We start from the raw sequence: 23,827 nt of genomic DNA on the forward strand, positions 1-23,827 counted from the left end.
AATCCTAAACCTAAAATAAATTCATAGCCAGAATTCTGAGATTTTGATTGGCATCTTCCCTACATCTGAAACAGTGTAGCCCATATTTTATCCAAAATCATTTCCAGAAAACAGCATCAAAATAAATTTTAAATCCTTTGCACGGGCTTTTTCATTTTTATACCAATCTAATTAAAATATGAGGAAATTCTCCTTATAGTTACATAAATATGTAAGACAGAACAAAAAAGCTTTTCATAGGCTTGTTTTTTATTTGTCCCAGTCTATCAATTCTGTTCTGAGGAATGGATTTTCATCTTTGTACTAAACGTCAAAAAATGCTCTCTACACTTTACATTTCTTAAACCATGTTGTACATCATACCAGTAAAGTATCCAAACCTCATCAAAACTCCACACAGTTGGCAAATGCCACAGTGAACTAAACAGACTGGGATTTCAAGTGCTGGATACTTAACAGCCGGAGAAGCTCTTTAATCTTGTTTAAGAAAGAGAGGGCATAATTTATCTGGAGACAATCCTCCTTGGCAGCATGTGCATAAGAAAGGGAGGCTCAACGTGCTGAGCTTTAAAAGGGAATTGAAAATAAAAGTTTCTACCATGAGCATAGTTCCCAACAGTAACAAATAAACAAGCAAGCAGGTTAGCTGTTATGCACACCAGGTCTGAAGCATCAGTGCAGAATTTTGCCTGTGCTGGCAGTTGCATGAACCAAAGCCACTCACAGTGAGAGAGATTTACCTGCTCATCTCAGACTATTGCTGCTGAACTGGGCCATAATCAAACACTTTCTAGATACTTCTCACATGTCATGAATCCTGAAACTAAGGGCGATTCACAAAAGGACAATGCCAAACTGGTTAATGCATATTATTTGATTTTAAGAAGTGTAAAACTACATCAGTTTGGAAATGAAGACAGAAAACGTATCTTATTACACACAATTGCAACACAGTCAATCCTGCCAATGGCAAAGATCAATGGCTAGACCAGTAATTCCTCCACTGAGAATAGCTGGGGCGAGACAAAGAATTCCTTCATGTCCTTTTCATTCATCAATAGATACCATGAAAAAAAAAGTGGGTTATTTAGTGCTAGTTTCAACTTACATTATTAATGTGAGGAAGCAGACTAAATACTGATTAGCAACAAAGTAAGCACAGTGAAGGACCAAAACTATTGTAAAGGTGCAAGAACCCAATATAAAAAGGCAGTTGGATTGTGAATATGTTCTTCCTCCCATTTTAGTTTTGATGTACAACTGTTGAAAACTCTTTAAAATTTTAATTTAGAGGTGGGACTAATAAATATTGATGCTTTTTTTCCAGTCAAATACGGGAACTTGACACAATCCAGGAAAAAATTGGTAAGTCTGTCATTCAAGGAAAGGTTTTCCATCACACTTTATTCTTTATTATGGAACAGTTTACCTGAGGATGCACTTAGAGATCAGTGCCATGTTCTACTGCTCAAAGATCTGTTATTAGGATCTGGCAATTTTACACAGTTTTCATGATCAACAAATGCCTGCAGTCCTTACTCAGAGAAAATGCCACTAAAAAAAGCCCCATTGCAGACTTTTCCCAGCACAATATCCAGCATACCCACCTAATTAATGCAAGCAGTATTAGTGCCATTTATCTTTCTTTTTCATTGTTTTTTACTCAGTTACTTCTCCATCAAAATGCACTGTGTTTTATTGTTAATTGTGATTAAAAAAAAAGAAATGAGCCAAATCAATTACAGTCCTCTGTCAATCTGTAGGGTTGAGCCACAACTTTTACTGTTTTAATTAAATGAAGAAATGGGTCTATTGTTTAAAGGCATTAAAGAAGGCAATTCTAAACTTCAAGTAAAGGGGTTTTTTGCTTTTACTGAGGGACAGAGATACCCATAAAAGCAATACAGGTCTCTATTTGAATTTCACAGCAGCTGTGAAATTTATAAGAGTCACAGAATCAAGAACTTATCCCTTTTTTTCTTTTAGCTAACATTCTACTGATTCTAATGGGTTTAGGCTGTGAAAATGTTACCTACAAAATGTCACCACGGCTTTAATCCTGACTTAGCAAGAGGACACAATCTTTAACGAAGAAGAAAATCTAACAAATGAACAAGAAAAATTCTGAAGTAAAAACAAGCCATATAAGTTGTCAATGACTGGAGCAAGATTACTGGATTTAAACTTTATGATCATTATAGAGCAGACCTTGCATGTCATCTGTCTCATATAAAATACTGTCCTAAAATATGTGAATTTCAACACAGAAATATTTGTTGTAAACGGGATTTGACATATGTGTGAAACTGGTTAAAGCGCTTTTCAAGCAAAATCTGTCTCCTAGCAAACTCTACAGCAGAGGGTTGCCACACCAGGGAATACTGACTGATTATGAAAGTACATAATGGCTCATCTTTACTTTTCCTTTTTCTGACTTGCTCTTTTTTGTGACCAGCAAAGGCTGCAGATTGCACAGACAGTATTCTGTTTACACAGTCCCCTCTTTCACTCCCAACATCCCTAGGCCACAGGGATCACCAAAGAAGCCAGTCTAAGAACAACACAAAACATTATTACTCTTCTGGTTTTCCCTAAATGCTCTAGGTAGCCACCACTTTATGCCGTGTACACTACGCTCCGTTACTGCCCAACCTAATAAAGACTTCTGTCACAGCGATAGCTTTTCATCTTCAGAGCTCTTTTCTCCTCTCCTGATAAGGCTGCCAACTCTACTCTCTGTAAATGAGCTCATGTGAACACTTTATTTTCGGCTTGTGGAAACAAAAAGGGCCAGTGCTCAGCTTCAGAGCTTGAGGGGGCGGTTTGCTATCTTCAAAGCATGACCAAGGCGTTTGAAAGGGATTAAAATTAAATTGGTAAGCTTCGCTTGAAATAAGGAACTTGAAGCAGGACTATTGCACTCACAAACACTGCTTTTTCTTTAAAAGCTTCAGAAGCCCCTTAAAAATGGTCACTTTAACTCATTTTTATTTGTGTACTATTAAAGCCCTGGCAACTGCTTCGATAAGACTGCTAGCCAGCACCCCACGTTATCATCAGTAGGCACACATAGCCAAGCATCTCCCTGTCAGGACAGATGGTTATCCCAGCCCAGTGCACTCAGTTCAGAAACATGTGAATCACAGCTTCAGCTTCCTTATCCAAACAGCAAATAAATTAAAACTTTCTTTGCAATCAGGGGCATATGTTTGCATCTGTGCACAGAATGACTTGGGCCAAACCTGAATTGACATCTTTCATTCAGTGACATCCTAACTATTTTGTGAATGTCCAATTCCTGGCACTGCTTGATGCACAATAAGGAGACATGAAAGAAAAACAAACTTTAACAAATACTTCTTCTGTTGTTGGATTTAATAGATGAAATTCTTTCAAGAGATAGCTACTACTGTAGTGGATACAAAATTTATATTTTTTAAAGCTCATACAAAATACATCCTTAGGAACAAAACAATTAACTGTCCGTCTCCTGAAGTGCTGTGCTTCTGTATCAGGTGGAATACCAAGTAAGCAATGACCCAGGACACAGGTATTCCCTCCATCTAACATCTGGCCCAAAATCCATGTGATCAAAAATTATTTGCTGTTCTTATATTCCTAGTGTGTCCACATCAGGAGGAATGTACTGAAGAAGCAGAACATCTTGTTCAGCTCAAGATGAAGACCCAACTAATACAGGTGTCTGCAGTTAAAACTTATCAGAAAAGGAAGATATGTGGGAGCAAGGAGAGATCATTCTGCAAAAATTCTTGAAGAGTTTTAGATATGGAGATTTCCCTCAGGGTGCTCTCTGAATGGTGTCATTCTTTCAGACAATTTCCAATGTTTACCCTGGTGGTAACCTTATTACCACTGCTATTACTATTTCTAGATTCAAGTTCAGAGGGCCAATGCTGCCATTCACTGCTGTCCTTCCTAAGTTTGGGGCAGTTTTAGATAGCAAGCTTCTCATTGTTAAAGAGAGGTAGTGGCACGGTTTGAAAACAGAGTCAATAACAGAGCAGAGGGAAGCAAAACAGCCCTTTCCTGACTGGAAAGACTTCTAAGGTAAGTAAGCATGTAATGAAATTGACTCTTTTGACACCATCCTAAGATAAATATTAAATGCAAATGATCATTGGAGGGCAGAATGTTCAAAATAAAAGCAATTCTCTGTTATTACATTTCTAAATAAGAAATGCAACATAACTTTCCCTTTAAGAAACTTCTTGATGAAAGAAAGGATTAGAAATAGCTGTGTCCAAAGATACCACCAAACAATACAAGAAAATACAAAGCTGTTCAGGACTGAACACCAAAGAAAACAAACAGAAAGCTGGACTACATCATAGAAGAAAAAAAGGGGAGTTAGGAGATGGTCTGATTTGGCTTCACAGACTCAGCTTCTGAAATCACAGGCAGTACAAAGCCACCTGTCAGAAGCTGCCTCCAAGCAAGCAGCAAAGCACTGGTTTGTACCCATGGCATCCCTCCATGCCCAGCCTGACCAGAGGATCCTGCTCTGCACCCCAGCCCTGTGACACTGCCTGCCAGCCTTCTGCCCTGATCCCAGCTCCGTGCTCCCTCCTGCCTTCCCCACCACAAGCTGCTTTATATTCACCAGTACCAAATGCAGCAAAGTCCTGCAGAAGTCACAGCCTTGGTTACTGTGCTGGGACATCTTTATGCCAACCTTACTTATGAGTTTGAGTGTCTGACATGGCTCATGACAGACATTGGACACTTTGTAGAATTGGGAGATAAGCAGCCAGTATTATAACCAAATCAAGAAGCAACACTACAAGTCATGCAGAAAGAACAAATATATTCTCAACATGAACATCTCAAAACCTGACTTAAAATTGGAATGATTTTAAGTTGTTCTGTCCATATATCCTAGAGAAATAGCCTCTGCATCCCAAAATACACGACATATTGAAAACAAGACAATTAAGCCTGAAGGTGTGTATGCATGATGGATTTGAAAGCAAGTTCAGGGCACAGCATAGGCATGATCTTGCTTCTGTAACTTGCTTATTGACTTTGAAGGTACAGAACTAAGTTACTGAGATTTAGCCAGCCCCCTTCATACTCTTGGAGCATCTCCATAATACTACTATAAACCTACTATTCTTAATAATAAAGTATATTATTATGAACTGGGGCCTCTGGCCTCCCTGGCTGAGCCACTAATCTGTTCTTATTAGCAGGTAGGGTCTACAATGAAGGCTGGATACAAAACCCATTAGTAGTAACTAATTGCAATTGACTAATTGATGCTAAGTGACTGATCTTAATCGTGTGTAGGGACTTCAGGACCTTCTCTTATTCCAGAAGAGAGGTACTTCCTTCCTGTAGCTTAAAATCAGTTAGCATTGCCCAAGAACATATATAGCACACAAATGCAGTCTTGGCTTAGCATGCTATATTCTGTTCACTTGAGGTTGTTACATCACTGGGATTCATTACATCACGATGATGCAACCTAAAATGAAATGGTAAATTGGCATTTGTTCTGCTCAGTCTTAAAATAACTGTCTTTCAAATACTATCTTAGACATTTAGAGGCCTGCAGTTATCCTCTCTGTAGTCAAATTTGTAAGCAGAGGGGATATGCAAACTCAACTTCCCTGTCTGCCAGGATTCAGATTTGTTTGCTGGTGTTTGTCCCCTTTTAAAGGGAAAGGAAAAGTGAACTTATACTGAGATCTACATTTTTTAAACTAGACTATTTCAAGCTTAAACCAAGTTAGATTATTATTACTGTCTCTCTTCTTTTATTAGGGAAAGGAACATCACAAAAGTAAAATAACAGCATTCCATAATAATTTTCAGTTCCATGTGACTTTCTGCTCTACTGCAGAAACTTTTCCACCCTTCTCTATTTGAGAAGTTTCTTTTTGATGCGGCATGTACTCCTTTTTCCTCTGCAGCATTTAATATCCTGTTGGATAGGGCAGTTAAAAAACACCTACAAGGGAACACCTTGTTGACTAAGGCATCTACAGATTTTATCACTCATCCCCAGTAACAGACTTTGAAATGGTCCTTAACGAGCATACAGGCATTAAGGAAAAGACCTAAACAGACTTGTAATGTTCCATCAAAAATTTTGACCTAGGGCCACTAAGTGCTTAGTGTTATGACAGCTCTTAAGCAAAGACTGGAGCACATGAAGGGAAGAAATTCTTTCCCATCAGAACAGAGGAGGCAGCCCAATCTTCTAGGGGAGAAAAAACCCAAAACCAACAAACCATGGTTTTAACTAGAAGATTAGCAGAAAGTAGATGGGACTAGGAAACAATGCAAAACAAATGTTGCAGTTAACTGAAGTAAGCTCGAATGGTAACTCTTGGATGTAGCCTGTCTAGTCCAATCCCTTGCTCTTTGGTTTGTGTTTATAAGAGATTTTGCTGGCTATCTTAATCACTTTGTATCATGCAGTAAACTCCAGAGAATAAGCAAACAGAACCCTCTCAAGGCCAGGAGCTGAATTTGGGTCAGACAGAAAAAAATGGTTTAGTGGCCTGTACTCCCTGTCTACCAAAGATTGCTTTCTACTATGATGGCTGTAACTCTGCTGAACTACTGAGAATAATGTTCCTCTGTCTCAAAAATCAAGTGGGCATTGCTTGGAATAGCAAATACTAAGATTTAGAAGGAACACAATGTCCCGTAAAAATAGAACATTTTTTAAAATCACCATCTATACCCTGGCTCTGCAAGATTTTAACTCATATATATATATATATATATTTTAGGTTATTTACTCTGTAATGCCTACTTTAATGATGATAGTTCTGAAATCTTGCTCATATGCCTAGTTTCCTTTAAAAAATTACTGCACTTAGCTAGAAAAAAAAAACCCTTTCTGTTTTTCATCACTCAACTGCTATAGTTCTCAAAGTCTTCCATATTTTCAGCTATTATCCCTTTCGAGCAAAGAGCCCACTTAATAACGTTCACTCTAACAACCTCATTTATTTTCCAGAAAATTAACTCAGTTTCAACCCTGATTAATGATTTCATCTAAATGAATCAAATTAAAAATTGAAAATTATATTTCAAAAGCCAAAGAAAAAAAAATTGACCATTTCCAGTTAACAAATGATCCTTTCAAATATTAAAAGATGACCATGAAGAGTGCGTGATAGTAATGAAATCTTACTGGGGCCTACTGCTTATCTGGAGTTCAGGAAGGGGAGAAATGGAAAAAAAAAAATCTTTCTGCATTGTTAACACTGAAGTCTCTTGGGATACCAAACTGACTTCCACTTAGTCTTTGCCTGTAATCAGTACACCAAAATAATATGAGAATTTCAATGTTAATTAAACTGGTAGGGTTGGAGATGCACCAATACTGAAGAGGGATTAGGAAAGCACACAGTACCAATAACCACATCTGTTAACAAATCCTAATCTATGAAACAGCAATTTAACCTTCCTCAAACTGCTAATACCTAGGTACAGGCTCTCTACTAGGGAAGAGAAAGATCTTGGGACTTTTTAAAAAGAATTTTTAAAAATCGTCTGAATTACCTGAAGAAAAATCAGTTATTCAGATCCTATATACTGTCTTTTGACAGAGGAGAGATCCAATATATTTGGCCCTTGATTTGCTTACAAAAGGAAACACAATGTTTTATTTCTCCTTCTGTCTTGTATCCCCTACAATTAACTTTGTTCTCACAAAAACCTATTTTAAAGATTGTGATTATTCCTTGTATTTTTCAGGTTATGGTATTTATCAACTAGTAAAGAGTATTCACCACTTATATTGATAAATGAGTAACATTAACTTTTAATTACAAATTTACTGATGTCATATGCAATCTCCAATGAAAAATTGCAACACATAACATTCATCCTGGAGCTGGGCCAAGGCATGGAGACTGACACTATTCCACTTCACCAGGACAAGGAAGTCACTGGAAAACCTTCTGCTTCCCAGGCTGACTTTAATGGAGGTCCAGCACTCACACTGAGGTTGTTTCACAGTCACCTTTGTAACTGTATGGAGCAGCCAGACAGAAGGGAGTGTTAGAGCAGTGAGGGGGCTCTTTGTGGATGGAGCCTCAGTATCTGCGTGACACAGATGTCTCTTGGATTTCTGACTCTCAGGAAACAGACTGCCCCACTCTATTGCTCTGAGCCAAGGACAAGTCCAGCAGCAAGGCCAAACACAGAGATGCTTGTGAAAATTTAGGAGTTACCTGATGGGAGAAACTGGAGGCCACTCCAGACAGAGATTTCACAAGCTTTCCAAACAATCCTGACACACGTTTGTAACCAACCTGTAACACAGTGCATAATGAAATCCTGGCACAGATGATGCCTGTGTTTCGAGGTATGCCAATCTGGATGCTGGTTTGGCAATGTTGACAGACTCCAAATGGATTGGGCAACAACTGCAATAGCTCATTTCCATTAGGTAAACCTCTGCTGATCCTAGCTTTCCACTTAACACAACACCAAATTAACCTGGAGTGTAACTAGTCTCTTCCAACACAAAGACTGAGGTTAAATGAATAACAACAGTTAAGCTGAGAACACACCAAAACAAGCACTGCCATTACAAACGGAGTATTTACACTGATGACACTTTGCTGAAGTATTTCTCCTACAATCTCTACAATTGTTCTGGTAGCTCTCTTTTCTAAATTTAAGAAAACTGTGAGGAAACATGTATTTCAATACTTTTACTTCTCACTGAGAAGTTGGAGATGATTATGCTTTTGCATAAACTGTGTTCTAATCAACTTTGGCTGTGCTAGATCAGAGTATTTCATATCTGATTACTCTCAATTAATGATTCCTTCTACCTCCTACCCCCTTCTTCTGGTCATTCAGAATTTTGGCTTTTGTGAATTCTCACCAAATGAATATCCTCCATAGCTTTCCCTGGTAATTTCAACCATTGACTAGAGTAAGTGCAATCTTTCCTTGGTCCCCACAGATCTCACTAGAGAGATCCCTGCCTATCATTGCTGGTGTGCACTTGGGGCTGTATCCATGGATAGAAGTGATTGACATTTTATTCTACAAAATTAACAGGTTTTTCTAAAGGCATGGCAACAGCTCAAATTTTTGTCTCCTGGGAGCAATTTTATATTCTAGCACGAATGCACTTACTGTTTTTTGCAGCCTAATTGCCACCCTTGACTTTGCTTTTATCATCAACTGGTAGCACTTTCCCCTTTGCAATTTTCCTACCTGCCACCTCCTTTAGCTGCTTTCTTCTTCTTGTGTCTGTGTTTGGCTGCACAAAGCCTCCCTCTCTCATTTGAGGCTGTGAGCAATGTGCTGGCCTGCCACGTTAGCCATACCTTGGATGCTCACTGCATCAGAAACAATAAAGCCCAGCTCTGTGAGCTTACAAACACGAGTGAACACCAGCTTTGCAAATAATCCGTGGTACAAACCAAAAATCTTGTAATAATTGCAAGTGTTTTATTTGAAAGCAAAGGGAGGAAAATACTCCAGTACTACACAGTATTTTTTAAATGCCCAAGAAAAGGCTTTTCATCATTTTTGTTTCCCATCACAAGTAAGTCCGGCACATCCCTTCTATCCTCCAGAACGTGTATTACTGTGACTGCCTCTCTACAGGGGCTGACCACATGGAATTCCCTCAGAAGCCCTTCAGTGGACATTTCTGAACATCCAGACCAACTCAAGAATGCCTTTTAATTGTGTTTGGTGGATCACAGAAAGGATGTAAGCTCATGCAAAAAGTTAAAACCAGCCACAAATTGGCTGAATTTTTTGCTGAATCTTAGCTCCATAGAGAGCCAGAATGTATTTGCTACCAGGAACTCTGCTAGGAGCAATCAGAGAGACAAGATGCTGGATGCTTCATCAGACCTGTTTTTCACCCAGCAGTGCAAGAGCATTAACTTCCTTCAGAATTTACATCTATGTAACATTCTCCAATGACTTGGTTCAAAGGATGGAAGCAAATCCTCGTGTTTCCCTTGTTTGTTTTGGCTTTGTGCTTACTAGGGATCTTGGCTGGGGGGTTTGATGAGGTTATTGTATCTTTAGGACATATCCCTTAGAAATTTTACTTTCACAGCATCAACTAGTAAACTGAACTCTGTGCAGTTATCTCTCAATAGCAGAAGAAATATAACTAACCATAAGAAAACAGATTTAACTGAAGGCTTAGGCAAAACAAACTCATGCAAACTACATCAAGAAATACAGCTGTAATTCAACATATGTGTACAACAAAAGAAGCCTTAGAAAATGAATAATTAATATTTGAGAAGCTACAAGCTTTCTACTGCAAACTCACTGAAAAAACTGTCTGGCTCCACATAAATTTATCAAGGCAGAAAGAAAGCGTACAAAATCACCAAGTAGTTAAGAAAATTAAATGTATTAACAATAGTATAAAATAGGCATCTTCCTAGAGGGCAGAAACAATAGGAAACTATCTGGCATGACACTTCAGGATTAGAATTCCTGATTTTTAAATATAATATAGCTTATGGATAAATAAATAGCATATAAATGTTCCATTATCTATGATATGATGTATACGAATACTCTTGGTTATATACAGACCTGTTGTGTGTATATATATCCTTGGTGCATTAATAGTGATATATTAATAGTAATAATATATAATTATTAATACATATCTATGTTACAGAAAATAAGGCATACAAGTGCATATTTGGGCAGAAGAAATTTTATCATAAACATGTGAAGTCTGCCAAAAATTTATGACTACAAAGACATTGTTAAATAGAGGAACATAAAGGACCCTGAAAGATGGTCACCATCAATCCCATACTTATCCACAGTTTCCTTCTGTATCTAACACAGTCTGTGCATGTCACCAGAGTACTTCTATCTGCATCAACATTTGCTGACAGGACTTGTTTATTATTTTATTTTCAACTCAAGGACTCTAAGGAAAGAACTACTGAAACACTCGAAAATTCTAAATCTCCAACCATGACGGCCAGATTCAGACTTCCTCTTCAGCAGCTTCATTTCTAAAGCAACATCACTGAAATTCCTTTAGTTCATAAGGAACAAAATGGCTAAGGAACAAGCAGAAGCCTCTGCTGCTTCTTCTAGGCATGAAAGCAGCAAGACATTCTTGAAGTACTAGGAAGTGCTCAAGTTGTTACTATCTATGCAATATCATGAAAGTTGATTTTGGTTTGCTTGTTTTTCCTCACTGTTTCCAGATAGAGGTCTTAAGTTAGGAATAAGAGGAGATACAAAGCACTTGAAACCAAATTCACATCAGTAGTATAAAACAAATCAGGGAGTAGTAATAAATGTCAGAGCTGCAGCAGCAAAGGCAAGTCACTGCTTTTCCTCATACTTAAAGTGAAATACCTAGCTGTTATCTTTGTGCCTGCAGAGCCTCCCTATTGTAGATTCAATAATACAAGAGGCTTCTTATCAGCAGCCCGGGTGACTGATTGGAGCTGTGATATGTTTAGACAATGCACTGTATTTAACTGAATTTACAGATGCCCCATCTCAGACTGGAGTAGTAAACGCCAGAGACTAATAGGAAATTAAACGTGTACAATGGACTAACTCCATTTGCTCTCACACACTGAAATGTGTTTAGTTAACTTACTCATAGTCACACTTTATCTTTTTCTCCATGGATTCTCCAGGATATGTTTCAAATTGGTCAAAGATTAAATCTTCCTTTCATTTTTTCCACTATTTTATTGCTGCTTTCCCTTAGTATTCGCCACTCTTTCTCTTGTGCAGATAAGCCAAACAAGATGACCCCAGGTATACTCTGCCAACCCAATTATCAGCTAGTCAGGAAGTAAAGCAAGGGTACAGAAGACTCCATAATACTCATATTAATATAACATGAGAGGAATAAAATCAGCTGTTTATCTGAATGAAACTGTTTATTTAGCTCATTTGAAATGTAAATATGAATTTATGGTGAACACACGCAGGAACCCAGTTTGTGGAGGTCACTAAAGACATGGTTTAAACTAACAGTCACTCAGTATTTTCATTATTGAAAGCAGTATAAAGTAAGTATACTCTGAATAAACCATTTGTAAAAGAAGAGGCTTTATGTAACTTCTGAACTTTCTTCCCTGGAACAGAGAGGAATAATTGCTTTTTAAATAAATTCCAGGACTGATCCATTTATCTATTTGGGTCTTTTGAAAAAATCTCCAGAACTAAGTTCTAAGATATCAACCAGATTGTGACTGTATTGAACTTACTTATTAAATCTAAAGAATTTTTACAAATATGAAAAAAGAAAAAAAATGGAAAACAAAACACATTCTCACATGTACAAATACCTTCAGTCATTGTATTTATTGTATTAATTCTGAAATAAAAAATCCAATTAAAGCTCATATTAAAAAAAAATCTTACATTGGAGACAGAAAAAGACCTACAAAAGGTTCCCAGATACATAACACAAGACAGAAAAGCACTGGAAGCTTTTTCTCCAATCTACTATCTGACCTCAATACTTTCTGGGCCAAATCCTGCAGTCAAGTGGACTGATAGATTTAGCATTTGCAGAAGAATTAAGACTAGTTAGGTAAACCAGCAGAATATGCCTTATCAACTTGACAGACAATTAAAGGATATTTGGAAAAAATATTCCCTCACTCTCCAAACATTAACTGCATAACTATGTTAATTACTTGTATGCTTGGTCTTGAAAGAAACAGTTATTCAACCTCCAATGGGAGACAACATATCAGAAGGACACATTTTGACTCTCATCAAATAAGGGAAACCCCAAGTTTCTAATTTAGAAGGTGTCACTATAAAAATGTATTTCTAGGTCCTAGTTTCTAACTGGATGTTATAAAAAATGGTGTAGGTTGTTACCATTAGGCTTTACTTTATTTTTGCTTACATTGTTGAGATCTTTATCTCTCTCCATTCCTCAGTGTATATCCATTACCCACATGGAAATTAATTAGGAAAATGGTAGTTTTCTAACAGTTTTCCCCTGATACAATATTTGCCACAGTAAAGATCAGAGTTTTTAAAAAATTAATTCTTAGTGCTTATTTTTCCTACCAGAAACTAGTTATTTGAATTCTTCGCTACCACCTCACTAAACAAAGGTTAATAATACAATAATTATCTGGTAAAGTGAGCTTCGTGGAACATTTTTTTTCTTTCAGCTACTAGACAGTACTACAAATGTTACTTTCCCTAATCAGGTCTGATGGATATTGGAAGTAAAAGACATGGATAAATCTCAGACCAATCTTTAATTAGAATCACCAATGAAATATTTATTCTTTTACTATAAATCTGGAAACCCAGGGAAGCTGTGTTTGCATCTTTTATCAATTTAAATAATAGCTTGCTTTATTGCTTTTGTCTTAAGAACAGACAGGCTGAAAAATTATTTGTACCCACAACCAATTTCTGGCTGCCATGGTCGCTACAGTTAAGGTGAATATTTAATAATGCCATTTAGATCATGGAGACCTCCTGAATGTGTAATTCACAATAATCTGTGACAGAATAGGCAAATGTGTCTGTGTCAACTTTACAAACCAGGGAGAAAAGGAGTAGTAAAGAAGTTAAGAAGTTTTTCTTTTTCCAGTTATAAAAACAACTGGCCTTTTATATCTAGAATTGAGTCAGTGTAGGCATTGAATCCCATTCCCCTTAATGACAAGAAACTATAAATACCTGACTGGAGGAACCAAACAGGTTTCCAAATACTGCATAAAATAAGACCTAGAGCTATATCTGTAAGTGTGTCACGAGCAGAGAGCAGGTGTTCCCACTTGGGTGTGCATGTGTACAGACAGATCTCAGCACACAACGGTGCCACCAGCCCCCACCATGTACACGGAGCCACACACACTGTGAGGAAGACTATGGAAATGGATATAAGCAATACACCTCAAGCTACAAACAGAACATCAAAACACACGAAGATAACCAAAGGCAGAAGTGCTAATTATTCCTTAGCACCATATTGTTACCAGGGGATCATGGCCACATCCTCCTACTACTGCTTCTGCTTTTTGCAACATGAGGGAATTCCTGGTGACTGCTGTCAAAAGTGACATCAACACAGAAGAATGGAGAGCATGAATGAATGCAAGGACACACTCTGGCAAAACCAATACAAATATCACAAATGCAAAGCAGATGAATGGACTCTTGAGAGCCCATAAATAACTGCAATACTCTTGAATGATTTTCTCCCAACTCATTAGTTGTTACTGTACTTTCCACAAACCTATCATATGTTGTGAAACATTACTGTCTTTGCCTTCACTTTCATTACACTACTTAGTCTAAGTAGATACAAGGACTTTATCAGGAGGGAGTTATCTGTATTTGTTGTGTGCGCTGGAGTTTTAAGAGAGTACTGCATTGATAGCAGCATGGTGTGGTTTGTATGTGCACTTATCTGACTGCAGCGTAATGGAGTTCAGAATTCCAATAGAAAAGCTAATAAAAAACACCCAAAATAGTAAGAGGGGAAAGGATTGGATATGTGAAGGGGATACAAAACTAGACTGACATCATCTTTTGCGAAGCTGGAATAAAAAGACAGTCTTGTTGGAAATATCTTTCAGGATGCTATGATTAAGTACTATGAAGTCCACGCTGTATCCAGTAGCTCAGTGACAGTTATGCCAGTTACTGCAATGGGATTAGAAAACAGGTCTTTTGTTAATCAGTAGTCAAAAGTGAAGAGCTAATTTACCATCTCAATTAAAAATTCAGTGGAGCAATGCCCCATGCACATGAAGCATCATTGTGAGGACTAAATTTTGGTAGAAATCTTTTCTCTTTAGGGAAAACAAGCTGTTCAGACTTGCAAAGTAATTTTATCTCAGATAAAAATTTAGCATGAAAATTAATTTGTCCTCTTTTGCTACTTTAGATTGCTTTTATTTAAATACATTTAAATAAACCTTCCTAGGACTGATTAGATGATGGTTCAGTATAAGGCTATATGACATTTATTGCTATTTGTGTTATCATTACCTACACACGACTTAAGATAACTATCACCATAATTTACACTACGCAGGATGCACACATCCATGTACTTCATTATTCTATCTAAAACCCCTTGCAGTTACAAACACTGCACAGCCATCCCCAGGTTTGGTTCACAAAGGAAAGAAGTCAGAAGCTACAAAACACCAGGACTGACAATAGTTCATCCAGCCTTAATTTCTGCTTTCTTTTGCAACAGATTTTGTACAGAAAATTAGGCACATAATGCTGAACTTTGTGAATTAATATCCTTTTGCTGTATGTTTTTACTAGCCTGAACACATGCAACATTCCGGCTATATTTTTGAAACTGAGGAAGACGCAACAATTTGCAGTATTTGCAAGCACAAAAGTATTTCTGTTCCGTGTGCTTTGTCAGCAATCTCTTAACACTTAAATTTCGGAACTGCAGCACTGAGTGTTACTGGAGGATTCCTGCCCACCTCAACTTGCAACAGAAAACTCGGGATGAGAAGGGGTCACTTAGCAGGGCTAGGAATAGTCTGACCCATTTGTCTTCCCCCGGTCCCCCGCTGAGTGAGCTTATGACCCAGGGATCTGGGTCAGCCTCAGAGGTCAGCTTTGGGGACAAGAATAAGGTCTTCCTGTGCTCTTTTTCTTCTTTCCCCAAGAAAATGTGTTTATTTGTTTTACACCAAACCAGGGCTCTCAAAGCAGTCGTGGCCTGGTTGCTCCATAAGCTGAATCTGTACTGGGAGACAGCAGCATGGTTCCCTGTCCTTCCCCACTCAGGCCCACAGCAACTCCATAATTATTTATTATATTGTCAGCCTGACAAAATTTTCATGAGGAATGAAAGCAAAAGAAGAACAAAGACAATTTTTCACTATTTGTATTCTGGCATATGCTGACCGGAATTTTACAAGAGAAAGTATAAACATATCTTTATCCCAAGACAGAGTCTTTTGCCAAATAATAAAATCCTGCAACAAATAATGGAGACAGAAAAACTTCTCAGGTAAAACGTTGCCAACATTGGGATATAAAATGTCACTCAAAGAGGAGGGATTCTTACAAACTTTGGTTTGTGCTCTTTTCTGTCTGAGAGGTCAAGAAAATACACTGTGTTTTTTATTAGGAAAAGAACTTCCCAGTTTTAAGATGTGACCACAAAAAAAGCCCTTCTCCCAAAAGGGAAATCACAGTATAGTATCAGCACTAATGGAAAGATACTCATAAACCTCACTGGGCAGTTCACACCTTCAATCCCAATCAGAAAAATGCCATTGCAGAGAATATATGCAACTCTTCAGGCTCGTATGAATTTTGGGGAGGATTTGAGATTTTAATTTTGGTTTTGGCAAATGGGAGTACAGTCCCTGAAGCTTTCATAAGAAAGGGAGAAAAGATGGTGCATTTCAAAGGTTATAGGGTCAGTCTAAATTCTCACAGTTGAGTGGTGAACTTTCTACTGCTGTCCTGCTTCAGATTTAAAGACCTCAGCCTTCAAATGGAAGGCCCACCTTGGATTTACAAGGAACTCAGATGTACAGTATCAAAATCATGAATACTCTACCTCATGTGAGAGGCCAAGTGCAAAAACTAAGGAAAGCACAAGCCTGGAACAGGAAGCTGTAAATGGTTGGGAGGGGATGAGTAGGAGAAGAAAAATGGACAAATTATTTTTTAATTCTCAGTAACTACTCTGAAAAAAAACAACAATGCGAAACATTTGTACAAATGTTACCATTTTACTTTCAGTTGTGTTCATGCTGGCTCTTTCTATGAAAGGGTGTATGTCTCAAAACAAGGTTTGGCCTACCAAACATATTTGATGTGCACGTAACATTCTGGCCTTCAACAAAACTTCCAACGATTCCAGCAAAAGGCAAGATTTTCCACTGGAGAAGGCAGATTTTTGTTTGTTTGTTGTTTAAAGATCTCCCCTTATCCATTTACATGCAATAATGTAATTAAATAACATGCCCAGTATATAGCTGACAGTTCACAAAATTATTGTGCTATCACCAAATAATTTTTCCTATCCCATGTTTTGTAAATTGGGTGACTTAAGGGTCTTCAGTGTTTTAAAGATCCTTAAATTATTTAAGAGTAGAAGCTGGCTTTTTAAACTTGAATAATTAACACATTATTAAATTAATAACATCCTCTATGATCTTCTTTTCTAAAAAACAAACAAACAAACAAACAAACAAACAAACCCTGTGCTGTTTTGTATAAATTTAGAAAAAGAACAACTTCTTGCCTTACTACTACAGCGAAATATCAATTACAAGCTTTTCAAGCCCATGTCGTCTATGTTGCACTAAATGTGAAAACTGTCTCCCTGATTCTGCAGCAGGCTTTACAAAAGAGCCACACCGTTTGCAGATCAAAGGGAGACGATTTATGCTTTCATCGCAGCTGACGGACGATTAAATTAAAACAGATCAGCAGTACAGTGCATGGGCAGGTGGCTTTAGCTGCCACCCCGGCCTCAGAGCGATTAAATTGCGCTGGAGATGGAGGGCCTTCCGCTCTCATTCCCGCACTTACAGATCAAACGGTGACAAATGAGATGTTACTGCTCTTGTAAAGCAAGGCTACAATCTGTCAAAATCCAACATAATTTGTGACCCTACGTGACATCCTCTTTCTCTTTTTTTTGACATTTGAATACAGTGATTGTACTGGAGTCAAGTCCATTTAAGTGAATATAGTCAATTCTATCTAAAGGAATACAGCCTGTTAGCTCCAACATGGTAGCTGAATATATATCTGGTTAGTACTCCAGCGACCCTTTGTGTTAAGTGCATACCATTAACAATGAATTCTGATTTTTCCAAGTTATATAATTTGATATCTTGACAGCTCAGACACTTGAAGCACCACTATTTGTTTTAAATGGCTTTATTTTATTGTTTAAATGTCAGTATCAAAATAAAGTAATGCATACAGTCTTGTCAGATCTAGTGCAGTGGGACGTGTTGCTGTGAGGGGGGGGGGGAAAAGGCCTTGAGAGAGTTTGTTCTAAAAATGGTCCAAAAAGTCAATTATGTATTTTGTTGCATCCTTGAATGACTTGCAAAATTTTATGTACACTGGGTCTTTTGTTTTACGGGCAAGCTTATCCAGGTACTGAGGAAGGAGACCCAAAGGGACTGCAGCATCTTAAAGAAAGTGGCATACTAATAAATAAAACCTTCAAGTAAACAAAAATAAAAAAGTCATTGCATGTGTATTAATTTTTAAGCATTTGGGAAAATTACCATAAATTGGCATAGTATAATCTGGAAGATCAAAAATATGAACTCTACCTGAAACTGCAAATTAACAGAGTCAGCAAAAATCTAATTTGGAGAATACTTGCAAGCATTGACTAAATCTCTCTGCTCTCGCTTTTCTTTTAAGGAATGAATACAGTTTACAACACAGCAATGCTGTGAGAATTTGACCATATCTTATTTCCAGTAACTCTGGGGTTAACAAGTTCTTCTTCACCACAGCCAAGAATTTACAGCATTTATCGTTCTCTTAACGTTTTAAGGTGGGCAGTTTAGCTATCTACCACAAAGCAGTCAAAGATCTGATCTAGGGCCTCTTTATATTTTCTGTTGACCATTGATCTTAGGGCAGGATAACTATATCCTCCAGGGAATTAAGTTAGAAACAGCTTTATTTACAAAGAATGAAGATGCATACAAAATCCCTCAAGTGAAAATCTTAGGGGAAAAACAGATACGGTACACTGAAAAGTATTTATACCCAAAGATTCTACAGCACACACTATTTTTTTGTCCTCAGTCAAAATTTAAACCACAACTTCTTCCATCTCATTTGCATGCATTCCCTGTTAGCACCTAGTCCTTAAACTGGAAAGAGCAATACATTTGCTAATAAAAACAGCCAGCAGCTAAGGTGAAAGCCACGAAGCTCCTGTAGATAATCTGCCATGTGCAGAAAAACCCAGCTGGTGGCTGGTGCCATATTTGGCAAATTATATACACTAATCCTTCCTTATCGTGATGACCCCTGAAGCCTGTCTAGGCTTCAAGGCCTGTCAACACCCCATTGTTACTGATTTCTAAAAAGGAAGACTGGGCCCATGTGCCACCTCTATCCTTCCAACCTTGCCTATTAAAGGCAGGGTCTCTGCGGCGTCTGACGCGGGGAGGGGGAATGGGCACGTACACGTTTACATGGGCAGCAAACAGCACTTCACCCCAGCCAGAGCCCTGAGAGCACAGCAGGGCCCTGGGTCAGCAGCTCTGCCGTGGCAGGAGTGCATCCAAGGTGTCTGCAGTGGCTTATCCTGCAGCTGTGCTGGGAATTGCACACGCCCTCGCTGAGCTGCACTGCCTTTACCACGCCAGCAGGGAGAGGCTGTGCAGAAAACCCCTCTGAAACAGTGGGCTCACCAACAGGGCCAGAACACAAGAAAGCCAGAGCAGTAACACCTTATTAAATCATTTTTCTTGCTACTAACTACCATAGGGAAGTACTTGCTCCCAATTCAGTATTAGGGCTAGTACATTACCCAGAGGAGCAAAGTGAAGCTGAGCTGAAGAGATGTTTCCCAGGCTTCAACAAGGGGGGAGCACAGCAAAACACCCACCAGTACCAGTCACTCCAGCAACCTCTTTGCACCGGAATCTGCACTTTCTTTCAAACTGCAAGATCAGTGGTGCAGGGATTGTCACACAGTGATAAATCCCATCCACGGGGCTTGAAAGAAACAGCAACAAATGTTTCTGTCCTGTTACTACATACAACTACTAGAACATGATCTGTTGATTTGCAGCAAGATATTCTATTGTAATGGCAACCACAGCATGGGATTGCCAACTGGCCCATGTTTAGAGGTGATTACTGCCTTTTTATGCCTTCTACTCAGCCCCAGTTTTTGTAAAGGTTGCTCTAGTTTTACAGGCTGTCACAAACCACAGAGCTGATCTCATTCCACTCTTCTTCTTTCCCTCATCTCTGCTTCTGATGCAGATTCTGTACCAGTCACAGGGGATGCAGGGTAGGCTTTCACCTTTGACTGTAAGCATGATAGGAGGGGAGAGAAAGGCGGCAGAAACATTATTAACTTTAAAATATTTCCTGTTCCTCAAAGATGAGAATAAATTGTCCCCATATGACTATGTGGTACAAAGATAAACTGCTCTCCACCCTTCAGGGATCCTCTACCACCTCAGGGTTTTTCTTCTACCTCCCTAAATAAAACCTTGCATTGCCTCCCATGAATAACACTTTTTAATAATTTAAAATATGTTCAGTTTGTTGGGGTTTCTTTCTTCCCCTTGCTGCTTATTATGTTTTTCAGTGGCTCCTTCAGATTCTACACCCAACCCGTATCTATTGTTTCATTAATGAGGCCAGCTAAGAGTCATATATTTCTATTTAGCTTCCTGGGCAACAAAATGGAAGCACGTGTGTGGGTAATGCTAACACAACCAAAGGCCTCCTAGGAATACAGCGAGAACACAGTGCCTTTGATTTATAAATAGATATCACTATTTATAATGCATAAACAAAATGTTTCATGATTTGTAACACTAAGCCCAGGCAGTTATATTGTTTAAAAAAAATCCAAATGCCTACTGCCTACAGAAATAGAAACACTTATGTACACAAGCATCATGAGGGCACGGGGGCTGATGCTCTATGAACTCCTGCCAATTAAATGAGGTACTTGCTAATTGCTGTCCCATATCTTCAAGGACCAAAGGGGCAGAACAGCGCCATGTGAGGCAACATGGTATCACATAGCAGAGCTGAAGCCAATCCAGGTTAGATTTAAATGTTCAGAAATGATCACATACTGTATTACTCATGTCCAGCAACAACATTTTGATTGCAGGAATGCTAAGCTCCTGGCCTTAACCCCAGCCAGCACTTGTTGCTACTGAAAGATTAATGTTATCTCTGCATTTAAGTAACCCTCATATATGGCCAAAATTAGACTGTAAGAAGTCCAACGGTCTGGGAGTGAAATTGTTTTTAGCAGCAGTCTACAAACACACAGCTTGGGCAAACACACACCATGGCAGAGCAAGGGAATGCTGCCCACTCTGCAGTCTAATGATGCTTTCCATGAGCAGTGGCACCATCAGCACCTTGTGCATCCCGCAGAAATACTTCGGGAGAGCAAAACTCAGTTCCTTTACTTCTACTGGGCGTGGTGAAGCCTTACTATCAAAAATTACATGGATGAGTGAAAGGGCGAAATTGAATTCATGGAGATAACATCCAATTAGAATATAGGGGTTTCGCTCTCACTTTTTTTAAACGCCATCAATGCTATTTCAGTGCTGAGTTGTGTTACTAGTATTTTCAATTCCTCCTGAAGAACCTGTATTTGACACTTACTTTGTCAAGTGTACTGCTAGCTTACTGCTCATTCCTTCTGGCTGTGGAATGAACAGAGAAAAATCTATTCCACTTCCAGTTCTTACATTCCTGGAGTAGCCTATGCTTCCAGACATTAAACTCAACAAAAAGAAAAACAAAAATCCAAAGACAGCCTTGTGTGGAAGTGCCACTACTCATAGTTGAACAAAATTGCATATCAATTTAAATTAATCCAAAGAGAACTGTGGGAAAATTTCTCTTATTTACCAGGTGCAGTCACAAAAGTCTCAAGATTTTAGCAAGTGTTCAATGGATTATGGATCAGGACTAATCTATAACTAAATTTCCATAGTAAATCAATATTGACGGTTAATGACATTGATAGTTTATTATTGTGATTTTAATACTAAAACTCATACTGTTAAAACATGATGTAAAAATTAATGTACATATTGTATTGCATCACAAAATACCTCAAGCATACAGTTGTTGTTGTCCATGAGACAACAGCCATTAACTCTGATGGACAAGTCAGGGTATTAGAACAATAAATGAAAAAACAGATGACCTACTGCCGTTTTCATGCTATTTAGGCCATCATGTAGCATTCTAGTATAACAGAACTTAGTTTATTTTTAATGTGAGACTAAAATTAAACATCACTGAAATCAAGCCTCAGGTTTTGCTTTATCAATATACATTGACAATAGAATAGGTAAAGTACTTATGCTTACAAAAAATTTAACATTTTTAGACACACTCACAGAGACTGGTTTCTGCAAAACAGTCTTCTGAGCACAGGACCCTCAATTATGTTGCACAGGGCAGCTTATTTGCCACCTATATTTGTTTTTTAATTCCTCTTTCATTGCTTGCACATAACTATTAATATGCAAACAAATATTTACCTGGAAATGCTTCTTTTGAACACTTCTCTTTTACCACAGACTATCCCTTTGAGAGCAAGCTGGCTTCTATTCAAGACTTTTTATTCTTAAATTTTGCAATTTAAAACTAACTTCTCTCTTCTAACAAGGTAATCCTGAGTGGGACTTTCAAGCACTGCAAAGCTAATAAACCTCATGCAACCACACACATAAAACCCACAGAACAGCACTGCAGCACTCAGTGTGTGATGGCAAAGTTTTACAAAAAAACATTCCAAACAGGACAGTTTCCATTTCATTAGGACAATCCCATCAGAACTTTCAGCTTCACCATCTTCTCAAGTTTTTATTTTCATCCTTTTAATATTGTTCCTATTGGGTCTTACTGGTTTTTTTAAGACTGTGCTTTCACAAAATTTTGAACTGTTGAAAAAATACACTTCTCCTGAGAACTGAACAGAAATGTTTAAGAAATATTTCTTCAATTAGTTGCAAGGAAACATCCTAAACAAGTTCCCAGTCTGTATTCCTACAAATCAAAACTGCTTAACGCACAGCTTTTTTTTTTTTTTTTATTTGGCTATCACTGCTTTTGTTCATTCTTGATGCTCTGTGCAAGGAGAATGATCCCACTTCCCCTTCCCCTCTGGCTAACTTCAACAGAAGTTGTTTGGTGAGCACTTGTACACAAAGGACCTAGACTGAGTCTTTTCTGTACTGCAGTGAATTCCTTGGTGCTGCTACTAATGTACAACTATGTGCTGAAGTTTCCATGTCATCCTCCACATATTGAACCAAACATCCACTGCAAAGAGCTGAACCCACCCTACATAATCAGTTATGACTCAGTTTGCAACTTTGTCCTGCAGACTCGGGAGAAGACACAATTTCACTGAGATTCACTTGCCCTTTCCCAAGGCTGGATGTGACAAAGCCATCTGCAGCCTACTTTATCACACACCACACAATGGGTAGGACACCAGGGTTCAGCAATAAACATTTCACACTAATGGCATAAAAGTGACCGACTTGTTATTGCCTTGTTGTTCTTTGGACAAAGGACTCCCTCTTCCTCTTCTCTCAATACAGACAAAATCTTTTCTTTGTGCCCAACATAGGAAAAAGAAGGATGAGAGGGCTTTATGCCCTGTCCACACCCTTCACAAAACCAGTGGTTTATTTAGGGCCCAAGCCTGCTAGAGTCCATGATCTTCATTGCTATATTAAACATCTTCCCCACTGACACCCAGCAAGACTTGTGGGTCTTAGCTCTGTGTGTTTCAAAACTGATGGACACAGAAAGTATAAAATCAATATTAAAATTACTTTTCTTCAGATACACTGAGCATGGACACTTTCTGTACTGCAGTAACATGAGAGCAGACCATGTGCATTCAGAACAACAGTGTTTTGGCACAGATGTCCTTGGGAAAAGAGAAAAGGGAAGGAGGAATACTTTAAAGAGAAGAGTTCAGGCTCATGCCCTAACATTGGTAAAAGGAAGAATAAGGGAAAATGGGATTACTTATAGACTGTGCCAACCAGTGTGCACCAAGATGACACTTTTTTTTTTTTTTCAAAAGCACTTGGACAAATCTCCAGCACCACTGCCGGCT

At 38.3% G+C, this 23,827-nt stretch overlaps 1 protein-coding gene across 32 annotated transcripts in view; it reads right to left on the minus strand.

Annotated features, from left to right (window-relative positions):
* ESRRG (estrogen related receptor gamma) overlaps window positions 1-23,827 on the minus strand; it is a 390,326-nt gene that overhangs the window by 66,616 nt on the left and 299,883 nt on the right. The window lies entirely within an intron of this gene.

The sequence above is a fragment of the Melospiza melodia genome, chromosome 3 (assembly GCF_035770615.1).
Source record: "Melospiza melodia melodia isolate bMelMel2 chromosome 3, bMelMel2.pri, whole genome shotgun sequence".
NCBI classification, from domain to species: Eukaryota; Metazoa; Chordata; class Aves; order Passeriformes; family Passerellidae; genus Melospiza; species Melospiza melodia.